The 13,646-nt window shown below is 33.7% G+C and overlaps 1 long non-coding RNA gene across 1 annotated transcript; it reads right to left on the minus strand.

Annotated features, from left to right (window-relative positions):
* Positions 1-301: 301 nt before the first annotated feature.
* LOC143076309 (uncharacterized) lies at positions 302-2,010 on the minus strand. The gene is made up of 2 exons (XR_012978608.1): positions 1,461-2,010; positions 302-1,020 (listed from the first exon to the last, which is right to left on the minus strand). It is a non-coding gene; the product is annotated as an uncharacterized LOC143076309 (long non-coding RNA).
* Positions 2,011-13,646: the final 11,636 nt, after the last annotated feature.

Below are 13,646 nucleotides of genomic sequence, written 5' to 3' on the forward strand. Positions count from 1 at the left end.
GAAAATTATTCAATGCAAAAACAAAACTTACTTGTAAATATGAAATTCTCTTTACAGTATGAGTTTTTCTCATTGTTGGAGATTGTACAGTAGTACAGTCCTGTAACTGCTTATACCCATTTCTTATCCCCTTTAGTTTGATAAACTCACAGAATATCATATATTTACATTGTGCCACATCTCCTTATTTTTATATGCATTACAATAACATGAACAATTGTAATTCAAATCTATATATCAAAAGAAAATGAATTTCACTACTTTCATTCATGCATCCTTTGGAAAAATATAAGTTCTAAAATGACACAATATATGTTTATTTATATAAAAATAATATTTAGTTTTCGACTCTTAACAGGTATAAACAAGAATGTGTCCCCAGTACACGAATGCCCCACTCGCACTATCATTTTCCATGTTCAGTGGACCGTGACATTGGAGTAAAAATTCTAATTTGGCATTAAAATTAAAAAGATCATTTCATAGGGAACATGTGTACCAAGTTTGAAGTCGATTGGACTTCAACTTCATCAAAAACTACCTTGACCAAAAACTTTAACCTGAAGAGGGACAGACGGACGGACGAACGGACGAACGGACGAACAGACGAACGGACGCACAGACCAGAAAACATAATGCCCCCCTACTATCGTAGGTGGGGCATAAAATTGCACAGCTGTGTCATGATTTGTGAAATCTGTGCTGAAAACATAGGCATTTATGGTGTTTGAGTAATTCCATCTGTGAAGCTCAACATTAGCTCGTCAGTTGGTGGTGGACAGTTATAAATCTTTCCTGCAGGATGAATGTACATCTGTTCAGGAAAACCAATTTCACAAATCAAAACTTTCCTCTAGATTTCTCCTACAATATTCATCCAGTTTAGTTCTTTTGGTTTAACGGGACACCGTCCTGATTTTTAATTTTGTAAACCATTCAGTCTCTTGCTTACAAATGGTGCATGAAAATAGGATGGGAATGCATGGCAGTAGACAAGTCTCTATAAAGTGGGTATGTGCCCTGAAAAAAGTTTTATAACATTAGCTTTTTTGAAACTTGTGAAAGACTTGTGCAACACACATACCTAAATAACTATAACATAGGTGGAGAGCATCATTCATGTCAATGTTTTGTTCCTGTTTACATTGTCATTGATATTTTTCAAGAAAGCCCGAGGCATAGCTCATGAATTCTTGTCATTACAACCGAAATTTACATAATTACTGCTAAAATAATTATCAGTATAATATATCTCTTATAGAAAAATCATACAATTGTAGTATTAACCAAAAAATGTCAAACAGATGATATTGAATCGTAATCCCAAAAGTTATGACGTCTTGAATTCACCCCCCTTTTTATTCTAAAACGATAATTGCGGTTGCAAACAGACTTTGGTTTACTTGCATGGCGATTATATAAATAACAGTATATATTTCTTAAAGAAAATAAAGTTTTACCATGAATAGTTTCCTGAACGTAGTCGTTTTCAGTAAAATGTGCCTTGCAAACAACAGCTGATTGATATGGGTTCTACGATTGCATCGCACATGACAATCTACGTTTGAGCCATGGCGTTGATCCAACTTTTCCTTCTTATTAAGTCATTTAGAAATGCAAGTCCTCCTCTTAAATGACACTCAGGTACACACCAACAAGGACTAGGCATCGTTAATTGTGTGATTGTTTTGCAGTGCAAAAACGGAAGTTAAGGACGGAACTGACTGGTCTCACTAATAAGAGACAAAAAGAATTTTAGAGACAAACAGCGACAAGAAGTTTAATTTAGTGACGAAGCGACAATAACTAACAAGGGACAAGCGAATCGTAATTCTCTCACGAGGCTATTCTCATTTGATGTGATAGGGTGAAGCTACACCTATCAAATATGTCCCTATGAAAAAGAAGAATTTCACTGTTAGAAAGGAAATGATATTGCATGGTTTTGATTCAATAAATTCTTTAAAAGGAAATTGAATTTTTTTTGTTTTGATGGCCAATTTTTAGCGTGTGCATAAAAAATATTTCTTTTTATATCTAATAAAAACTAATCCCTTTCTTCTTAATAAAAACATATTTTTACCTATCAATGTACAGTAATATAAAAAATGTTTTATAACCGCCCCTATAATAAAAAATAATGCATGTTTTTTTTAATATCTATGGGGAATAAGTTGTTGCAATGACATTTTTTTTATTTATGTATAGTAGTTTGTCAAGAGCATACTACATTGGGACCAACTGGAAGACAATATCGTATGTGCAGATGCAGTTGAGAGCTTCAAGTCGCTATATAGTCTTCTTGACGCTTCTTCTCGCTAAATTAATTATATTGTCGCTTCTTATCGCTATTTTAATTTTATTGTCGCTTCTTATCACTTTTTGACGCTTCTTGTCTTTAATTAGTGGAACCCTATTCAGGAACGATAATTTCATATTTTTCATAACTGAGACCGAAATAACTATAACGTCATACGGCTTCACGTACAGAAATACTTTAAATTGTATATTATGCAATATAATTCACGGTCAGTCGACTTTTAATTATAATATCATGTTATATCAACGAGTGAAATGATTTTAAAATATCTTTAGATCGCAAATAGTACTCGAAATTGAGCGGACCTCTTTCCACACGGAATTCGAATAATGATAGTTTGTAATCAGATTGACTGCTTATAATGCAAAAGACACATTAATAAACAGATTTTTAAAACGAACAATACACACTGATCGTTTCTTTATTTCCCAATGTAAATGAAAGGAACAAAACCAATACATACCACAAAAAGTAGAGGAGAAATTTAAACATTTCCGGATCTATTTCTTGCAAAATGACCCCCAGCAAAGATTTGCGTAAGGAAAGATGAACCTCATGACTTGAAAGTCAGGCCTTAAAGCACTGCCTTTAAAAAACTAATGCTAAACAGCCTATACAAGTCCTTGTTCTATTAGGGACCGTTCAATATTTATCAGATGGATGGGCCGGTGCAAAATGGGGCGGGGCAAGCACTTTTTTTGTGGAAATATTTGGATGGGCGAGAACTTTTTTTAAAATATTTAGTGGATGGGCCAGAACATATTTTATAGGAAATTTTTTTATCCATTTTATCGGTATGTAAGAAATTTCTTTTGCGGGCACTCAAAAACTGGCAGCTTGGTTCATTTCTGTCAACTTTAAGGATTTAATTAAGGATTAAAAAAGCTAAAATTTTCTGTTCGGACTATCTTATAAATTATTGTGACCTTATGGAATACCAAGTTGTTTAATAGTTTGGTGTATTGCTGTTAAATTTATGGATTTAATTAATAGGTAAGAAAAAAAGCTCAAATTTTCATTTTAGGCTAAATTCAGATAGTCAACTTTAATTTTATTTATAACTTTTTCAAATCAACTTGGATTTTCATAAAACTCAAGAGCTATCTCAATTATATATTGATCTTACACAAAGTCAGTTTGTTTGGTACTTTGGTGTATTGCTGTCATTTTTATGGATTTTATAAATAGGTAAAAAAATCTAGAATTTTAAGTTTAGGCTGAATCTAGATAGTCATCTTTAATGTCTTTTATAACTTTTTTAAATCAACCTGGATTTCCATAAAACTATACAGCCTTTTCATTTATATATTGAACTTACAGAATGCCACGTTGATTGGTAGTTTGGTGTATGTCTGTCATTCGTACGGATTTAATAACAAGGTTTAAGAAAAAGCTCAAATTTTCAGTTTATGCTAAATCCAGATAGTCATCTTTAATTTTTTTTATAACTTTTTCAAATCAACATGGATTTCCATAAAACTTTACAGCTATTTCATTTATATATTGATCTAAAAGAATGCTAAGTTGTTTGGTAGATTGGTGTGTTGCTGTCATTCTTATGGATTTAATAAAAAGGTTTGAGAAAAAGCTAAATTTTCTGTTTTAGGTTATTTCAAGATAGTCATCTTTAAATTTGTTCATAACTTTTTCAAATCAACTTGCATTTTCATAAAACTCTACTGCTAAATCATTTTTATATTGATCTTACTGAATGCCAGGCTGTTTAGTACTTTGTTTTTTTGCTGTCATTTTTATGGATTTAGTTAATAGCTTAAAAAAAAGCTGCAATTTTAAGTTTGGACCAAATTTGGATGGTGACTGGTCACCTTTAAAATTTTTTTTAACTTTTTCAAATCAACTTAGATTTTCATATAACTGTACAGCTTTCTCATTTATATATCAATCTTACAGAATGCTAGGTTTTTTGATAGTTTGGTGTTTAGTTGTCAGATTTAGGGAATTAATTAATAGGCGAAAAAGGCTGCATCAAATTCAAAAACATGCCTGCCTATATTTGCTTAAAAGGACCATAATTTCTTTTTCCAAAAGTAGAACAGATAAAGGAATATTCATATTTGAACTAAATGTATGTATATATATGGAATTAACTAGCACATTTTAAATTTTGTATTAACACCAAAAGTTTATTCTTTGATTTCAAGACATAAAATTTTAAAAACTTTAAAATAGAAAAAGAACCTAAATCAATTTTGATTATCTTATAGTTTTAGAGGGGCAAGGACTTTTTTATAGATTTTTTTAGATGGGCAAGGACTTTTTTCAGAATTTAAAAGGATGGGCGTTAGCTTTTTTAATGAAACAATATTAAGAATGCACCGGCCCATCCATCTGGTAAATATTGAACGGTCCCTTAAAGTGTATCAATCCCAATCCCAATCAATTCTATACTCATATGTTATTGAGGTCAAAGGGCCCCGTTGAAACCTGAGGTAGATGTGTTGAAATTCATTGTAGGTAACTAACAATATTTCAACGGGAACAGACCTCACCTTTCTTGGCTTCAGTGCATAGAGTATACATTAAACTATTTAACAAACATCGGTGTTTTTTTATGTATGATATTACAACATGTATAATTAAGATTTGGTGATCAGGAAGCTTGATAAATAGCAAGTACTCTTGACCTGAAATAAGACGAATGTGTTGTTTAAAATAAATAATGACAGTTAACTTCTGATTTAAAAATACGCTGTTTGTGTAAAAGAATTTCAAGGCCGACAACCCAATGTGAAAAACTGTATTTGATGTACATGTCGTGTTTGATTGGTCATTCATTCGTCTTAGTGCAATTCGGACAAAATGAGCCCCGAATGTAATTTTGAATAAAGACTTTTGCCTAATTGATGAACCAATCATTGTATTAAATGTGTTAAAGTTCTTTAATTTCCAAAGTAGAAAGTTATTCAAAGACGAATCTGACCTCTCTCAGTATTAAATAACTAATGTTTACAATAAAAGTGACATCACCTCCTCATTCTGCAATTCATAAACAAAAATCCCTACAGTTTGCCTAGACCCAAAGACCCAGGTGGGTAAAGTTATGAAACATTTTAAATTGAGGCCCAAAGTTGGGGTAGGGTGACCCTAGCAACTAGAGTGAAATTTAGAAAGACCCAAATTCAAAGAAAATGGGGGGGGGGGGTAAAAGTATTAAAAAGTTGCCACCACCTCTTCTTATACACGAAATACAATAAACAGCGTTGGTATGGCAATACTATAATATTAGTATAGTTAATTTCATAAAGTTTGATACAAATATGTTTTCTCTAATCTACAATGACATAATATCTGTACAAAACTTTATGTTAACATATGGTTATTTTTCTACAAGTGGGTCCGTTATACCCAACCCTGCTTTCCTGCAATTATTTAGTCTCCAAAGTTTTTTTTTATCATTTCTTCTTCTTCTTCTTCTTCTTCCCACTACGAGTCGAACTCTGTAGTAAAGTGTAATTGACTCGGGCGCATCTCAAACAGACAGGAGGCCACTCTTCTGGCCAAAAATAAAAGTCCAGGAAATAAACTGGACGGTGTTTACAATAAAATATGATATTAATTACATCTATGTACACTGGTTATCCTGCTGTCTATTTCAGATGTGGCTGGGTCCAGGGGATGGTATTCACTCTGGCCCTGAAGTCCTCTAGAGATCCAGACTCCACTACAGATTCGGGGAGTTTATTCCATTCTCTAGTTGTTCTTGGGAAGAATGAGTGGTAGTATACATCCCTCTTCACTCTAGTTTTTCTAAATTTATGGTTGCCCCTGGTCCTACTGTCCCCTGTTGTGTAGTATTTGGCTGGATGAATGGCAATCATCTCGTGTTGAGTCTTGTAACACAGCACCAGACACTGTTTCCATCGTCTGTGTTGCAGTGATTCCCACTGAAGTTGGTCCAGTAGCTTAGTTACACATCCATGAGAGATTTTTTTTACTTAACGAGTAGCTAGTCTATCTGCTATCAATATCTATGTAGCAGCTAGGCTAGCTACACGTTCAATAGTCATAATTAAATCTATGTAACTTAAGGCTGACTGTTTTGTGGCATTTCTTGTTTGTGAGATTAACAAAGTCTCAACGTGTTTTATTTTTAACAAACTGTCCTAGGTGGTCGTCAGTAGCGTACACAACAAAACAGAAATGCATTAAATTCTGTCCTGTGAAGTTGAATAGACTATGCACGGGAAATAGTGCAGCCACGCATATTAGAAGCATTTTATGCACACAAGCGCCTTGAAATGTCATGCCGTGCATATACTCACATTGCACAAGGTATGTTCAATTTGCACCTTATGTATGTCATATTGTCCTTGGTCTTATGAAAATATTACTAGAGATAAGACCGTGGTGTCTTGTATATGTAATATATGGTCCATGGTCTTATGAAAATATTACTAGAGCTAAGACCATGGCGTCTTGTGTATGTCATATGGGGTCCCTGGTCTTATGAAATTATTACTAGAGATAAGACCGTGGTGTCTTGTGTATGTTATATAGGGTCCCTGGTCTTTGAAAATATTACTAGAGATAAGACCATGGTGTCTTGTGTATGACATATAAGGTCCCTGGTCTTTGAAAATATTACTAAAGATAAGATCGTGGTGTCTTGTGCATGTCATATAGGGTCCCTGGTCTTATGAAAATATTACTAGAGATAAGACCATGGTGTCTTGTATATGTAATATATGGTCCATGGTCTTATGAAAATATTACTAGAGCTAAGACCATGGCGTCTTGTGTATGTCATATGGGGTCCCTGGTCTTATGAAATTATTACTAGAGATAAGACCGTGGTGTCTTGTGTATGTTATATAGGGTCCCTGGTCTTTGAAAATATTACTAGAGATAAGACCATGGTGTCTTGTGTATGACATATAAGGTCCCTGGTCTTTGAAAATATTACTAAAGATAAGATCGTGGTGTCTTGTGCATGTCATATAGGGTCCCTGGTCTTATGAAAATATTACTAGAGATAAGACCATGGTGTCTTGTGTATGTCATATAAGGTCCCTGGTCTTTGAAAATATTACTAGAGATAAGACCATGGGGTCTTGTGTATGTCATATGGGGTCCATGGTCTTTGAAAATATTACTAGAGATACGACCTTGGTGTCTTGTGTATGTCATATGGGGTCCCTGGTCTTATGAAATTATTACTAGAGATAAGACCATGGGGTCTTGTGTATGTTATATGGGGTCCCTGGTCTTTGAAAATATTACTAGAGATACGACATTGGTGTCTTGTGTATGTCATATGGGGTCCCTGGTCTTATGAAAATATTACTAGAGATAAGACCATGGGGTCTTGTGTATGTCATATTGGGTCCCTGGTCTTATAAAAATATTACTAGAGATAAGACCATGGTGTCTTGTGTATGTCATATGGGGTCCTTGGTCTTTGTAAATATTACTAGAGATACGACCTTGGTGTCTTGTGTATGTCATATGGGGTCCCTGGTCTTATGAAATTATTACTAGAGATAAGACCATGGGGTCTTGTGTATGTCATATTGGGTCCCTGGTCTTATGAAATTATTACTAGAGATAAAACCATGGGGTCTTGTGTATGTTATATGGGGTCCCTGGTCTTTGAAAATATTACTAGAGATAAGACCATGGCGTCTTGTGTATGTCATATGGGGTCCCTGGTCTTATGAAAATATTACTAGAGATAAGACCATGGGGTCTTGTGTATGTCATATTGGGTCCCTGGTCTTATGAAAATATTACTAGAGATAAGACCATGGTGTCTTGTGTATGTCATATGGGGTCCTTGGTCTTTGTAAATATTACTAGAGATACGACCTTGGTGTCTTGTGTATGTCATATGGGGTCCCTGGTCTTATGAAAGTATTACTAGAGATAAGACCATGGGGTCTTGTGTATGTCATATTGGGTCCCTGGTCTTATGAAAATATTACTAGAGATAAGACCATGGTGTCTTGTGTATGTCATATGGGGTCCTTGGTCTTTGTAAATATTACTAGAGATAAGACCATGGCGTCTTGTGTATGTCATATGGGGTGCCTGTTCTTATGAAAATATTACTTAGGATAAGACCATGGGGTCTTGTGTATGTCATATAGGGTCCCTGGTCTTTGAAAATATTACTAGAGATACACCTTGGTTTGTTGTACGTTGCACCTTTTAGAAAAGGATTTTCAATTGTGTCCATGTCTCTGGTGATAACAATGTGTTCTTAGAGATGAAATGTGTTCTTATAGATGAAATGACCCGCTCGGTTTATATCCTGTTACTTATTCGTTCCTTAATCGCTTTTAATACGCGTGATTTACGTTGCACCTTGAAATAAATCGTTTTTTAATTGTGTTCATGTCACTGGTGGTAATTATGTGTTCTCTGAGTTGAAAAACCCCTATTAGCGCCTATGTACCCGTTTCACCGCTACACTGATATCCTGTTAATTATTCGTTCCTTATTCGCTTATAAAACGTGTGTTATGCGTTTCGCTTTAACAAAAGAAATATTTTTGTGTCTCTGGTTGTAATTGTCGGTTCTAAAAGGTGAAATAACCCTAATAGAACATATCTTCCCGTTTCAGCGCTCGACTCAGTGATACCCTGTTACTTATTCGACCCTTATTCGCTTTTAAAACGTGTGTTATGCTTTGCACTTTAAAAAAGAAATGATTTTGTGTCTCTGGTGGTAACTGTCGGTTCTTAGAGGTGAAATAACCCTAAAAGAACATATGTACCCGTTTCAGCGCTCGACTGGTACCCTGTTACTTATTCGTTCCTTATTCGCTTTTAAAATGTGTGTTATGCGTTACACTTTAAAAAAGAAATAGTTTTGTGTCTCTGGTGGTAACAGTATTGGTTCTTAGAGGTGAAATTACCCTAATAGAATATATGTACCCGTTTCAGCGCTAAAGTGATACCCTGTTACTTATTCGTTCCTTATTCGCTTTTAATGCGCAGGGTATACGTTCTTATAATACGTTTGTTGTACGTTGCACCTTTTAGAAAAGGATTTTCAATTGTGTTCATGTCTCTGGTGGTAACAATGTGTTCTTAGAGATGAAATGACCCTATTTGCGCGCATGTACCCGTTCCAGAGCTCGGTTAATACCCTGTTACCTATTCGTTACCTATTCGCTTTTTTACGTTTGTTGTACGTTGCACCTTTTAGAAAAGGATTTTCAATTGTGTTCATATCTCTGGTGGTAATAATGTGTTCTTATAGATGAAATATCCTTATTAGCGCGTATGTTCCCGTTCCAGCGCTCGGATAATACCCGGTTACTTATTCGTTCCTTATTCGCTTTTAATGCGCAGGGTATACGTTGCACTTTAAAATAAATCGTTTTTTAATTGTGTTCATGTCTCTGGTGGTAACAATGTGTTCTTAGAGATGAAATTACCCTATTAGAGCGCATGTACCCGTTCCAGCACTCGGTAAATACCCTGTTACCTATTTGTTACCTATTCACTTATAATACGTTTGTTGTACGTTGCACCTCTTAGAAAAGGACTTTCAATTAAGTTCATATCTCTGGTGGTAATAATGTTTTCTTATAGATGAAATACCCCTATTAGCGCTATTATTTTTATTGAATATTGCGGTGGACACGTTGCTTGTTTATGTGTTCTGTGTCATTTTGGTCTCTTGTGGAGAGTTGTCTCTTAAGCAATCATACCACATCTTCACATTTTTATATGTCTTATTATGTATATTTTATGTATATGTTCCGGACCATATGAGTATTTGGACCATACGCGTATGGTCATGACCATATGGGTATATACTGATATGGTCCGACCGTACGCGTATGGTCGGGGTAATTAACACTCTGTTACAGTTTACTTTTTTTAAATACTTCTAAACTCTGCATATGGTATGACCGTTCATTAAAAAGACGCTATCATGTAGGTAATTTTATTATTATATTATAATAAAAAGATAAGCTAAATAAAAATAAGAAGTTTCACATAGTTATTTTACTTAATTGTCAAATTTATAGTAAACACATTTTATACCGATGGTCATTACCGATGGTCATTACCGATTTGTTATTACGAGTAAATGGCAATAGGTCGACTAAAAAATTAAATACCAAAAACTTCTTAATGAACTGTTACATTTATATAAGAAGTCACTGCACTGGAAAGTAACATTCAATTAGTTTATTTAAGTTGTGTTGTGAAGATGGTGTATTGCAGTCATGTTACGATATTTGAGATGTAGAGCTTCTTAAAAAGACCGTAGACATCGGAATGGCCAAAGAGCTCGGTATCACTGTATGCAGCTGCAAGAAAGGCTTGTTTTTCACTCGCAAACAAAATGTGTAAATGAAAACGATCGTGCACAAATTTCTTGCAAATGCAAAAAAGCTATGATACCATGTGGAAGTGAATGTTAACCAAGCCTACATGCACGAATGTAACTAGCGATGAAAACTAACTATGTCATCAATATTCAATTTTTACGAAGTTTTTGGATTATAAAATTAAAAAATTGTCATGTTTTTAGATAAAGTTTTTGTATTATTGAAACATTATATACCCTTCCGGAGCACCTGAGATCACCCCTAGTTTTTGTTGGGGTTCGTGTTGTTTATTCTTTAGTTTTCTATGTTGTGTCATGTGTACTATTGTTTTTCTGTTTGTCTTTTTCATTTTTAGCCATGGCGTTGTCAGTTTGTTTTAGATTTATGAGTTTGATTGTCCCTTTGGTGTCTTTCGTCCCTCTTTTATAATGTAATTTGAAAAAAAAATATACCTCATATGGTCCGGCCCGTTAATAACCAAATGAGTATTATACTCATATGATCCGACCATACGCGTATGGTCGGACCATATGAGTATACGCATATGGTCATGACCATACACGTATGGTCAAAATACTCATATGGTCCGGAATATATATAATGAACGCATTTCTAACCCTTTTGAAACCATAAAGCACATGCATATGTATAAAGAAAATTGCAAAAGATTTATATTTTTTTTATTAGATACTATAATCAATAACAGATAAGAATAACAATACATTAAATCATTCGAAAACTGTTCATCTCAAAATGTTTAAATGTTCAATAAATGTTCAATACTGTTCAATCACACAATTGACCACTGAGCGTTTTTCAGCTCTATTGTTGCTTATCTATTCTCTATATGAGCAATCTCATATTTGATTATTGTTTTTACATATTTTAATTCCAGTGAAATATAATTTAATTAGAGCCGGCTAAATAGCAAATTTGCTATTTTGCCGCTGCCAGTCAAATAGCCACTGCCTTTTTTTTTACTATACATTCAATTTTTACTTGAGATCAACAATGTTAATTTTAGAACTGTATTTTCTTCAATTTAAGAACCTTGCTAAACTGCAAAAAAGATATGTTTTAGGAAAACAAAGTTCTCAATCACAACTTCGAAGATATTTATAAATATCTTGATCTTGGACTACTTGGTATTTTTTGCAATTTATTTTAATCTTTATATGATAATGTACTCCAAAGGTTGGTTTTATTTATAGACGAGATTAAAAAATGCAGAAGAATATAAGCTCTCTAAATATAAAAATGCTGTATATTATATTCCCATGAAGCATTTAAAATAAGAAAAGCAAAACCTGAACCTCGTTGGCATTTTGACTGTCCCTCTGGTATCTTTCGTCCCTCTTTTTTAGATATCCATGATTTATCCTTATTCTGTACATGGGATTTGAAAACTGACATGTATTCTTTTAACTTGCGAAAACCAAGAAAATGCTTATTTGGGCCCTTTTTGGCCCCTAATTCCTAAACTGTTGGGACCAAAACTTACAAAAACAATCCAAACCTTTCTTTTATGGTCATAAACCTAGTGTTTAAATTGCATAGATTTCTATTTACTTAAGGGCATACGATACAGTTTTGAACCTGTATTTACAAGTTTATGAAAATTTGCATATAGGCTATTTTTTACCTGATTAAATCAACTATGTAATAAAAAATATACCTTCATGTGCTACTTTTTGAGTAAAATGAGGTCGAAATTTTGTATATTTGCTCAAAATTCAGATTTGTGTCCGTATTTTCTTTTTCGAAAGAAAGACATAACTTTTTTGTTTTAAAAGATAAACACAAATGGTTTTTTGTTAAATAATCGGTAATTTCTGTATTTTATAAGTATCATTAAAAATTATGCAATTTTTATTCAGAAATAACTCATATTTATCAAATGTTCATGAATAGAGGAACAAACGTCATTTTTTGCTGCATGTTTATCAAAATTAAAAAAAATCCTCTATTTACAGTTTTATAAAATTTGGGTCACATAATTTCCTTGCAAAATGAAACAAATTGCCGTTTTAAAAAATAGGGGTCCATGCACTCGTTTTCAAATTAAATCAGTTTGAATGATAAAAATCAGTCGGAAAATGCATCTTTTCCCGATATGTCATAGTTTGACGTCGCGAAAATAACAGTTTACGTTAGCAACGTCATTAGCTCCCCTGTAACTATATCGTATGCCCTTAAACTAAAGTTATAGTGCGAAAACCAAAAGTATTCGGACGACGACGACGACAACGCCAACCTGATACCAATATACGACCAAAAAATTAAAATTTTTGCGGTCGTATAAAAAAGTTAAAGCACTTTACCCATCTTGGTCGTTGGGTCCAAACAACCTTAGGTAATTCCCTATCATTTGTACTTATTGTTGACAAAGCTGTGCCGTAGGGAATTTTTGATAAATTAAAGGTGGAAGGTGGTAACACTACCCAAACTTTAAACCTTATAAAACCTTACCCACCTTGGTCCCATCATTTGAACTAAGTGTGGACAAAACCTTTCCCGATGGGATTTTTTTTTATGCATTGCAGAATAAAGGAGGTTGTTTCACCCTACCATAACTTTGGAACTCAACTAAAATAGTCCCACCTTTTACCACCTAGGGATTCGGGTCAAAGCAACCTTAGGCAATTGGCTATTATTGGTACCGTGTGTGGATAAAAGCTTAGCATAAGGTTGTCTTAAACACATTTCATTTACCAAAAACTTCTCATTTCCTCTTGCTAAACTGCATCTGCTATGCTTCTTTAATATGTACACATGTATGAATTTAAATGAAAATTTAATTCACTTATTTTCATTCTTCTAAATAATCAAAATTTGTACATTTGTATTCATTGAAATGTATACTAAAGTAATTCAACAGTATAACCAAAATCATATATAAAATAGTGTATAATGTTGCAAAGCATGAGCCAATAAAAAACAGTATTGTGCCTGCACAATTTCTACTTTCAGAATGATAAAACAGAAAAAACTATATTGACAATCCTGTGTATTGTTAGC

The sequence above is a fragment of the Mytilus galloprovincialis genome, chromosome 5, assembly GCF_965363235.1.
Source record: "Mytilus galloprovincialis chromosome 5, xbMytGall1.hap1.1, whole genome shotgun sequence".
Taxonomy (NCBI): domain Eukaryota; kingdom Metazoa; phylum Mollusca; class Bivalvia; order Mytilida; family Mytilidae; genus Mytilus; species Mytilus galloprovincialis.